The sequence below is a fragment of the Macrotis lagotis genome, chromosome 1 (genome assembly GCF_037893015.1).
Source record: "Macrotis lagotis isolate mMagLag1 chromosome 1, bilby.v1.9.chrom.fasta, whole genome shotgun sequence".
NCBI lineage: Eukaryota > Metazoa > Chordata > Mammalia > Peramelemorphia > Peramelidae > Macrotis > Macrotis lagotis.
Window position 1 is genome coordinate 832,779,260 of NC_133658.1, and position 12,511 is coordinate 832,791,770.

At 35.1% G+C, this 12,511-nt stretch overlaps 1 pseudogene; it reads right to left on the minus strand.

Annotated features, from left to right (window-relative positions):
- Window positions 1-890: 890 nt before the first annotated feature.
- Window positions 891-12,511, minus strand: part of LOC141507334 (keratin, type I cytoskeletal 18-like) — a 28,522-nt pseudogene continuing 16,901 nt past the window's right edge.

Sequence of the window (12,511 nt, forward strand, 5' to 3'; positions counted from 1 at the left end):
ATATAATGAAAAAAACTCTGGTGCCTAAATGCAGCCCCAAGCATACTATATTCATTTTTTAAAAGCTGGCTATATCTTTTTTATTCTTTCTGCCCTTTAGTTCTAATTCTTTTTTCACAACATGACTAATATGGAAATTGTTAAACATAATTGCACACTTATAACCTATGTTGGATTATTCTCAGTCATGGGGAGGGGGGAAGGGAGGGAGGTAGAAAAATCGCAAAAGCTTACAACTTACAAAAGCTTGGAACTCAAAAGCTTACAAAAAGATGAAGTTTGTAAACTATCCTTGCATGTGATTGTAAAAATAAAAAAAAAACAATAAAAAAAGAGAGAGGAAGAGGAACTGAAGGGAAGAAAATGAAGGGCAGTGGAATTTGATAAAAACTGTGCTAAGGATAGTTAGATCATTGAGAAAGAGTAAAATAGTTATTTATTTTTGATTTGTAGTGGAATGAACCAACATAACTGAAAGACTTTGGTAGAATTCTGCAGCAATGAGCAATACTAGAGATGTAGACCGTTGGCATAATCCAAATCTGAGGAACATTAAGGGATGAGCAGCTTTAAGAGAATGGAAAAAGAAATTCGAAGGTAGAAAATGAGAAATTTTACTAAAGGATTATGATTCTGAAAGGAAGAAGAGATGGTGTCCTATGAAAACAGGAATAGGGAGAGGAAATAGAGATTGTGGTGATGACAGAGAATAGGGAGAGTTGTAAAGAGAAAGTGAGAAGACAAACAAGTATTCGGCATTAAGGAATCAACAGAAGTAAATTAGCCTTAAGGAAAACGAAAGTGAGAAGAAACAATTAAGTATTTAGCATTGAGAAGCCAGTAGGAAGTGGAATCTCCTAGGCAGTGCCACAGGGTATGGAGTTTCTTCCTCAACAGAGTACCAGCTCCAGGAATGGGATATGGAGGACGTTGCTGTTCCTTTTGGCAGTGGCTGCCAGCCTGATTGCGCTATGTGCCTTATGCGCGATCCGCACCCCTAAATCTGTGGTCAAATTCAGAGACTTTTCATCACTGATGTAGACCCTGAAGCAGACCCTGATGCAGACACCACTGCTGACCACGAATTGCACTTCTGAAGCCACGAGTTTCACTTGCCGGCTCTGTTGTTGCTCCGGTAGCAGAGGGCTGTGAATTGAACACTAGCTGCACTTCCTATATTGAGAGCAAAGGTGTCATATGCTATGGGACAATTTGTTATGATGATGGCTACTGTTCACAAAATGCAGCAACTCCAGATTGTACTGTCAACATCTTAAATAATTTCAAATGCTTTCTCTCATTCTCTGCGGTTCCCACCCTCTGCAGAAGTAAGGGGGTGGGAGAAGGGAAAGCTTTCTTTTTGGAAGTTCGAAACTCAAACCCATGTTTCAAAAAAATTATTTTAGAAATCAAGGGATACCCAAGCCTTTTTCTTGGTTTGGGGGGGTGGGGTGGGCAATGACTATGTTTTTCCATAGGGAAGCTTCTTGGTTCAATTAGTTAAGAAAAAAGAAGATTGGGGGGGGGGATTGGGAATTTAGTTTTTTGTCTTTCGAAGGAAGCCTGTGTTTATGGCTCATATTTTGGTGTGTGTATGTGTATTCTTCAATAAGGCGTTTTTTTTTACATCCCTCCACTGGCATGGAGAGGTGGGAAAATGTTCCTATATTCTGAGATCTGGCCAGGGTTTCAGTATCAGCTTGGTAAATGTGATACAAGAGCATTGTTTTTCTGTGTTTTTGTTAGTGTCTAAACTCTGAAATAGGTAAAGTTAAATAGTACTCCTTTTAGTTTGGGTTTTGAATTTGATTGCTTTGAAAGGTTTTTTGCTGGCAAAAGAAAAAAAATTGTAATCTTTGTCTGGGGATAAAATGTATTTCAAGAAATTTAGGAATAATTGGTTTTTACTATTGACATTTGTTTATTTTTGAACTTTTATTTACAATTTATGTGACATTCATTATGTAAAAATTTTGTTTAAAAAAAAAGACAAGAAAGGGGATATGTTAGGGACTGTTGTGTGTGGGAGTGCTATAAACTATATATCATCACCTGATGTCCTTGAGCATCATAGCCTTGTTTCACTAAGTGCCATGGGAGTGGGAGTGAATTAGATGCTGGAGAGGCATTTAAGCACTTGTATTTTGGTAAATAAATGGAGACCTTGGAGACCGTAGTGTATGGGGAGAAACTTGTCTTCCTTGTCTCCTGCCCCTTCAACATTTGCCCGGGGAAGACTGGGGGAGTCCAGAAAGTCCGGAACAAAGACTCAACAGAATATATAAATTATTGCTTTTGTTGTTGTTGTTGTCATCACCATCATCATCATCATCATCATCATCATCATCATCATCATCATCATTATTCTCTAATCATCTGCTTCCAGATTCAGTTTTCTTAGTACTAATTATGTGAATCTTATAACCCTTTTGAGACCATAAACTCTATGGAAGCAAGATTGATGCCATTTATCTTCTTATCCCATATTGTCTAACATAGAACTATGCACACAGGAAATGCTTAATAAAGGTTTGTTGGAAATCCAGCTTAAGGTTAAACTTTTTTTAGTAAGTGTTCTCTACCCAATCTAGTCACAATCATCTCTCTCTCCTCTAAGCACTCTCACATTAATCTACTTTCTAGTAATCTACAGTTAAATATATACATAAATATGAATACATATATGTACACACATACAGACATATACACACACATATGTAGCATTACAGTCACTTTTCCTCACCAAGTCTGGTAAACTCCATGAAATTAGAAACCATGATTTATGTTTCTTCATATCATCAGTACATAATACAAAAAATATCGCTGCTGACAAAAATATATCTTATACAAAAATTTGAGGTGATGGGCACAAAAATTATGATACATTTATATAAAGTGATCAAAAGATAGGAATAACAGCTCTCAGAGGAATTGCTAGCTTAGCAATCATATGAAAGAATAATTCAAATACTAATAAATGAAAAATCAAAATAACATTGAAGTTCCACCCAAGAAATTGACCAAGTTGATAAAAGATGGGAAGAGTGAATGTTGAAAGGGTTATGGAAAAGCAGGCACTATTGTTTTGTTAGTGAACAGCTTGTCCACTGATTGGCAAATATCCAAAGGAGGCCATTTATAAGAAGAGAACCTGTATATGCATCAAAATGTTTATAGCAGCATTTTTTTGTAGAAATAAAGAAGTAGAAACAAATTAGCTGACCTTAACTTGGAGAATTGCTTACAAAGCAAAGTAATATTACAATATTATAGGAAAGGATGAATGTGATGAATAAATATAAAAATTTGCATGTTTTCATGCAGAATGAACTGTGTTCAGTCATTTTCAATTTTTTGGATTTTGTGGTCTTATTTGGATACTTCTCCCTCTTTATTTTTTCTTTACAGATATTATTTGTTATATAGAATGACTCCTTGAGAGCAAAAAGGAGGAGGGTTGCTGAGCAAAATTCTTGGGTTATACAAAAGATATCAATAAAAATTTATCTTAAAAAGAAAATTAATATTGGGAAGTTGAAAAGAAAAAGCTTTACTCCGAAGAAGAAATGTGAAAAGACAACCTCCCCTCAATGTTCTCCCTTTATAGAAGTGGGTAGTTCATATGTATGGAACATTTTTTATATAATCATATTATTTTCAATATTCTAGTTTTAATTTGTTTTGCTCATTTTATCTTTTTTCAGGGTAGAAATATGGGATACATGGATAAATCTAAGTGATATTAATATCAATAAAATCTATTTGATTTATTATATAATTTTTCTTTCTCTCAATGGCGTATTTTTAAATGATTAAAGGATGTCTATCTTGGAGCTATCTCAGCTATATGCCTACTTCATGTTTCACTATATAAATAAACAAAGAGGGTGTGTCTTCATTACTTAAGATAGATGAATTGAAACAGAAAAATGTTTGGTACCATGCTATCAAAATTAAAGCACACAGCCTTCCTTTCTGGGAATAATCAGCAAACTTCAAAGGTAGGAAGTGACATGTGCTATCAGTTATCATGATACTTAGTATTTAAACATACATTTTCCAGTAAAATACTTTGTAGTGAGTCTGTTTTGAATTTGATAGAAAGTATCTGTCTTGTCAAAACAAAATGTATCAACAACAACATAATAAAATTAATATACTCAAATTCCTACAGATGAAGTCCAAAGAGGACATTAAAGAAGTTTTGCATAGTAGTAAGTTATGTCTCTATAATCAAAATTTAGTAAAGGATTATACAATTTCCAGTTGACTTTTTGAAATTTGGATAATTTTTCTGAATAACCTGGGGTTCTAAGTCTATTCTCCACCAATATCTCTCAACTATCTCAGACATCTTTTCTAGAAAACATTTATCATAATTTCATGTTCTGGTAATATGACATCCCTGTGTGCCCTATTAATTACTATAGAATATTACTGTGTAGATTAAATGTACATTCAGTATTTAATATTTGCATATGATATTATTTTGAATATTTTCCAATTCAAAATAATAATTTCTAAATTTCAAAAAATTATTCAGAAAAAAAGCCATTTGCTAACAGTCTTTCATTAAAAAGCAAGGTATCATTAAAGATGTGAGAGGATCCTCCTGCTCACACTAACTAAAATTATTTCTAACAAACAAGATGAAAATTATTTCAAATGAATGAATGAATAAAAAGGTATGGATGTTGGTAATAACAACTGAAGAAGTTGTGGTTTGAGTAAGTGGCAATAATGAGAATGTGTCATGGACCTTGCAATGAACCTTGGTCATGGGAAGGGAGAGTGAGGGAGTGCTCCAATGTATTTGGGAAGACATAGAGGAGAGAGGGACAGATGGACATGAGGGCTTGTGATCTGAATAATTGTAGTTAACATATTCATTTAAGGATTTGGTATACTTATATTTACTATTCCAGGTAAGCTTGTATTAATATTACTGTATTTCTCTTAATGAGATATGTTTTTTGAAGGCAGGAATTGCTTCATTTTTTAGTTTTGTATTCCTTGATATGCAGTAAGATTAAATAAATACCTATTTAGAGCATGTCAATTGTTCTGTCTGCTACAGAGTTGGACCAAGTATATTTTCAGTGAACCTATAGAAGATGGCTGTGGTCTAATACTTTGATTCATCTGTAAAAAAAGGAATCACTAATTATTCTTCTGTGCGATAGTTGGCAGACCACAATATGTAAAAGAATATTAGTAGGGCAGCTACTTTGCTGTGGACCATACCTTATATAAACTCATTGAGAGAGATGTTGATAATTACAATAATTTATATAATATGAAAAACCAAGTGGAAAGACATGGAAATTTTCTTTCTCTTATTTTTTAAAAAGGATAATAAGTCTCAGAAGATTCTTTTCTGGTTGGTGCAGATGACAATATAGAGGAAGTATGGATAGAAGCTATAAGGATACAAATCTAGTATTGAAGTTAAGATAAACTTTAAAGTAATTAGAGCTTTCTCAATGTAGGAATGAATAAATGAAGATTTGAAAAATTCTCTCTCCTCTGCTAGAGTTCTTCAAGAATGGGCACACAAAATATGGAAGAGATTTTTGTTCAGGTATGACTTGAGCTAGGTAATTGCAAAGGTCCCTCCATCTCTGAGATTCTGTGAGAGCTGAAACAGTTATAACAATGTTTACTCCTTATTCTGGTCTTTTTACTCATGCTCTTTTGCAAGGAATAAAAGCACTATCCTGTAGTTAGTTCAAATCCTACCCCCAGACACTTATTCGCTATGTGACCTTGGATAATTCACTTAACTTCTTCATACTTTGACCTCTTCATTTAGAACTTGGGGATAATAAAAACATCTACCCTCCCAAGGTTGTTGTGACCATAAAATGAGAAAAAATTTCTGTACAGTATTTTAGAAATCTTAAAATGTTTTACAAAAAATTTCTTCAATTTATGCTCACAAAAATTCTGGAAGGGGGCGGCTAGGTGGCATAGTGGATAGAGCACCAGCCCTGGAGTCAGGACTACCTGAGTTCAAATCAGGCCTCAGACACTTAATAATTATCTAGCTGTGTGGCCTTCGGCAAGCCACTTAACCCCATTTGCCTTGCGAAATCCTAAAAAAAATTCTGGGAGGATAGTTATTATTTGAAGACTTCAATATACATCAATTAGAGCAAGAATTATTAATCTGGGGTTTATGGCTTTGCATTTTTATTTAAAATGAAAATTATATTATTGTATATAATTTCAATGAATTTTATTTTATTTTATGCATTTAAAAAACATTACATTGAGATTAGACTGCCAAAGGAGTCAAGACACAAAAAACATTAAGGACCTCTGACCTAAAAATAAAAAAAAAGTACCTTTGACCTAAAGTGAATTTCTAACTGCCTTAATTCTATGAGCTGGAGTCATGCTAGACTTTGGGGTTATCAATACAGGAAACCTCTTGGTTTCCAAAACAAGTTTAATGATATTGGGGTGGAGCTAGCAAGTACCAAATAGCCTAGAGATCAAATCTAGGAAGTTAAGCCAAGACAGGCAGCAGAAGGTAGGTGTTGAGAATCTTGACTGGTATCCTAAGTCCAGTCAAGTATAAGAAAAATCAAGCAAAACAGGAAGAAACAGGCAGGGAGCTTCATCTTTTCATTTCAAAACACCTTGCCCTCATCTCCTCACATATTTGTTCCTCTTTTATCTTAATTTTTGATGATGGGATGTCATTTTTTCCTTCCCAAGGTCAATCTCTCTATAGTGCCTTTTACTCTATATCTTTCAATCTTCTCCAGAAGATTAAAACTTTAATCATTCTCTCTCTCTCTCTCTCTCTCTCTCTCTCTCTCTCTCTCTCTCTCCCCACCCCCTTCCTCCCTCCTTCAGTTTCTCCCTGATTCCATTAGTTGACCAAACTCTCAGATAAAGCAATCTACTCTTGTTTCAACTTCCTCTTCTCAATTTCCCTCTATTTGCCATCTGGATAAATGAATGAATGAGTGAATGAATGAATTGAATGAAAATACACCTATTAAGTACTAGCTATGTTCTAATTACTATGCTAAGCACTGGGACTACAAATGGGAAAAGTAAAACATCTCCTGTTCTCAAGGAGATGGCACTGTAATTAAGAGAGATAACATATAAAAAAGAAAGTTCCTTACCACAGTAGGTAGAAGGTCATCAAGTTGTAAGGGGTAGGGGATGGGGCTCATAACAGCCCAGAAGTTCTTGATTTACATAAGTAGATCCATGATAGCAATGGACACTACAGGCATAGAGAAAGGAAGGATAGTTTGACCTAGAGGACTCTAGAATATAATAGTAGGATTTCTGGTAAGACCTAGAATCAAAGGAATGGACTTGACATCTCATCTCATCTCATCTCATGAATTGTCAAGTAGACCAGGGAGGGCAAAAGGAATAGGGAATGAAGAGCATGTCAACCCATTGTGATGGGTCTTCTACCCACTCTGCTGTCGTTTTTGGTCTCTATATGGCCCAGGAAGGCATGGACAGGGAAGGTAAGCTATGTAAGGTACCCCTCCTAGTAGCAGGTTTTCACATAGCATGGTCAACTAGATAGTTTAGAGATGGCTTCCAACCTTATCACTCAACCAAAACTGCTTTTCCAAATTAAATAGAACTTTAATTGAGAAATCTGATGTTCTTCTGTCTCCATCTTTCTTGACAATTTTGCCATCCTTAAAACTGTTGACCACTTCTTCTCTGAGTTTTCATGATACTATTGATTCCCCTACCTATATCACCTCTCTTTCTTAGTCTCTTTTACTAAGTCTTCTATCATATCATATACCTACCTGTGATTTATATACTAAGGCCTTATCCAGATTTTCTTCCCTGTTTTCCAATATACCCTCTCTCAGTGATGAGATCACGTATTTTTTCATCTTTATGCAAACAACCCACAGATCTATATCCTCCTTCCTGAGCTCATCATCTTTCTGACTCATCTCTCCCCTGCTCCAGGTCATAAGCCAACACAATATTGCAATTAAAGTGATTTTCTGTAAGCATAGATTTGGTGATTTCACTCCCTTTTTCAATAGAATCCAAGGGCTCCCTAATGCCCCAGAGATAAACCATATACTTCTTTGTTTGTCTTTTAAAGCTTTTCACAATTTGATCTCAACCAATTTGTCCAGTTTGTTTCTTTATATATTACTCCTATTATTCCTTCTCTTTTCCCTGCTGCCCAGCCAAACAGGTCTTTTCTCTATTCCTCACACATTGTGCTTCTCCTCTCTTTGTATCTTTGCACTGATTTCTCCATCCTGGAATGAACTCCCTCCTTACTTTCAGCTAAATCAATTATCTACTTCCTTATGCATCTCAAAGATTGGCTTCCATATGGAGCTCTTCCTGATCTCCCCAGCTGTTGGTGTCATCTTTCTTTAACTACCATACATTTAGTCTATATGTATACATATTGTCCCATCCTATAGAAGATGAACTCCTGGAGAGTAGGGATTGTTAAATTTTGTTTTGTTTTTATATCATCAGCATCTAGCATAGAACCTTGTATATATAAGGTTATTAATGAATGCTTATTGATTCTTTGATAAGCTCAGATTGAAAGAATTAGGAGACCAGAAATTCAGTTAGGATCAAAAATCCAGACCAAAGAAACTTGAAAATTAAGGAAAACAACCCAGACAATGTGTCTGTTCAACGAAGGGTTAACATTTCAATATCTTAAAGAACAGATTGTAACTCAGCCAGATGACATTTGAGATAGTGACATGTTATATGTTTTCTGCTCTGAACCAAAAATTTTGGCCAGATCTCCTTAGATCACAGGTAGAGACAAGCAGGCACACCTGGAAGGAATATGGGAATGAATGGGGTAAAGGAGGAAAGGGAAGGAAGCCAAGCATTAACTGACAAAGGGAATTACAAAATTACTTCATTTTCTGAAATCAGAAATATAAGAAAACATGAAAAATGGGGAAGGGAAACAGTTCATTTAGGGGAGCTTTCTCTCCTTTGATGCATAAAAGTACTATAATAAGCATAATACTATACCCCATTCCTTTAGTAATAACATTTCTCTTATGTAATGAAGTCATATTTTCACTCATCCTTTTTTCTTCTTGTTCTACATTATTTATTTCCCCTCGTCTTTAGTGTGACCAAGTTTCAGAATATTTTCCAACTACTTCTGCCATTGACCAAGCCATCATTTATAAATGTAGGAAGGAAAACCACATTATAAGCCTTTCACGCTTATTCTATTTCCTCACGTTATACAAATATTAGAGTCCAAAAGTTATCCACTAGCTCATTACAGGCTCTACTGGAAGTGTGAAAACTGGGTGGGAGCAATTGTTTTAATGTCTTTGACATTTTTAAAGTATAAAACCACCAAGGTTTTTTTTAATTTAAAACTAAACAAAGTTGAGTTATATATTACACAGTATCACTAAATAATAAAAATGAAATATTTTTCTTTTAAGCCCCACAAAGTCACTGACAATCTACAACCTAGTATATAACCTTTGCTGAAAAACTTTCTAAATTGAAAAGGATATATTTCAGCTCCCAGGTACTATGCTGAAAATATGTGGAAAAAGTTTGATTCAGAATTTCTTCCTCTCTTCTGGTCTCTATTCCTTTTTATGTGAATACTCAGGTAAACAAAAGTTCTATATATTTTCTTACTCCTTTTAGAGCAGCAAATGATTGCTTCAATCAAATTACAAAACCTTAGGGTTGCTACCATTGGATGGTCATACAAGGAAGTTTACTGAAGCCGGAGATATTATTTTGCTACATACTCCTCCACTTACACACTTTTCAATTTCCTTTCCTGTATTGTCTTCCTACATTAGAATGCAAGCTCCTTATAAAAACTGCATATCCTTTGATTCAGCAATACCACTTCTAGGTCTTTTTTCCTCCAAGTGCTGCTTTTTGTTCGAAAATTTTTATAGCAACTTTTTATGATGGCTAAGAATTGTGCATCAAAGGAATGTATACCAACTGGGGAATGGCTAAAAAAAACCCAGACATGTAATTGTGATAGAATATTATTGCACTATAAGAAATGACAAGCAAAATGATTTCAGAAAAACTGAAAAGACCTACATGAACTGATGCAAAGTGAACAGAACCAGGAGACTGTGGCATATAGTAATAGCAATATTGTAAGATGAAGAATTGTTAATGACTCAGCAATGCAATAATCAAAGACAATTCCAAAGGGTTAATTCTGATGTTTACTATCTACCACCACAAAAAAGAAAAACTTGTTTGAATTTGAAAATTATATTGCTTGAATACAAACTGATACATGTTATATTTCTTTTATTTGAGTCTTGTATAAAATGACTAATATAAAAATGATTCAGATGATTGCATATGTATAACTTCTATTTGGCTGCTTTGGATGTCAGGGAGAGGGAAAGAGGAAAGGTGGTCAGGATAAAATTTGGAGTTCAAAACTTTAAAAAAATTAAAAATTGCTTTAACAGGTAATTGGGGAAAAATATAGAAACAATTTTTTTAAAGAATGTAAGCTCCTTGAGGGCAGAAATTATTGGTCTTTATGCTTGTATTGTATAACTAAGTTTTAGCACAATGCTTGCACATAAGCATTTAATAAATGTTTCTTGACACCCTGCCTCCACTTGAGGAAAGAGCTAGATTTCTCCCTTCCCCATCTTCCTCAGTCCAGTTCACCTTGTTATCTTGAAGTGGAACTATTTTCCCTGTAGGAGACAGTGAAGCTTTCAGAAAACATGAACAAGAAGTCCAATGAAAAAGCACTACACCAAGAAGTGATGCTGTATTCAAGGAGAACAGTGAAGGGATACTATGAAAGAAGAAATGTCATGTAAAAGCTTCAACATCAGAGATGTGAATCACTTTGACTACATTTACATTTTCTGGGTGTGTGCCTTTCTAGAGTGATGTCTCCTTTTCAATTAAAACTTGAGTGTATTTGCCAAATGATATAGGTTGGGGGATGTTTTGTAATTACTAATTTTTTATTATGACATCTCAATAAATGCATTTGTTTTAAGTGACTTATGTCTTCTAGTTAATGGCTAAAACAGAATAAGAATTATAATTTAAAATTTTTAAGAATAAAGGATCATTTGACCCTTGAGTATGCAAATCTAATATATTGTCAATAATCCTGATGAATAGCAAATAATCCATGATTAAAGTAGTTACTTAGTTTTTTTGTAATAGCATAAAGAAGTGTATGCATAGATAGTCCATATATATGAATAAAAGTCATTTCTTCTGGTGCAAAAACTACACTGAAACTATGTTGCTGACTTCTGACCACGATGGTGAAGAAAAGTCAGGCACTGTGCTAAATGTTCCCTGTGTCTCCTCAAAAACAACATGAAAGAAACCTCTTAAAAGAAACTTGATCAACAAAACCCAGAAAAAAGAAACTAGGAGAAGACCTACCAACTATATCTGTCTCTGGGGACCATGGGTGAGCCTGGAGAGGAGACCAGAGGGTCAGCTCAGGGATAGCAGCAGAGGTGGGGGGGTAAGTAGGGGGGAAGAGGGGGAAACCAAAGAATGAGCATTAGGCACAGAGACATTGGTGAGAGGCATTATCTGCTAAGTTTTTGGCCAGGGGTAGGGGAGATCTGCAAGCCTTGGTGTAGGACCTGAGCTCCATAATTTTGGAGCATTCTTCCAGGAACAAATGGTAGCTGTGCTGCACCCCCCCCCCCCATCCACTCAGGCATAGGTGTGGACTAAGGAGCACACTCAGTTGAAAGGGAGATAGGCTTCTGGCCCATTGTTTAATGTCAACTCAGACCCTGCTGCTCCTCTTCCCCTCCTGCCTTCACTCCATCCTGGATTGGGAGAGGGTTCAATCACTCCAGAGAAAGTAGCTAGTACCCCCTACTGGCTGGTCCTTGAAAGTACTAAGCCAAATGACTAAAGTCTCTAGGATCTTCAAAAGCAAACCTTTGAGAGTCAACTACTCCCCCAAAACAAGAACCTAGAAAAATGAAGAAAAAACAGGAAAAAGGGGGACCCATGGAGAAATACTTATAAGTAACAGATACTAACCCAGAGAGATCTAGCACTTCTGAGAAGAATATGAATTAGTCTCCAGCCCAGAAAGACACCCTTGAAGAAATCAGGAAGGAGTTTAAAAATTAACTGGAAAAGTTGGGAAAAGAAACTCAAGAGAAAATTAAAACATTGCAAGAGAAAATTAACATCTTGCAAGAAGAAAACAAAACACTGAAAAATAGAGTTGGACAAATACAAAATGAGAATAATACTCTCAGATCCTCAATTGGGCAAATGCAAAAAAGAAAATAATTCTCTCAAAACTACACTTGGGCAAATGGAAAACTTCAAAAAAATAGAATTGTCCAATTGGAAAATGAGTTACAAATAGTAAATGAAGAAAATTATTCTCTTAAAAAAAGAATGGAATCTGTGGAAACTAATGATTTCACGAGACAGCAAGATTCTGTTAAACCATACCAAAAGATCAAAAAAATAGAAGGAAATGTAAAATACCTCA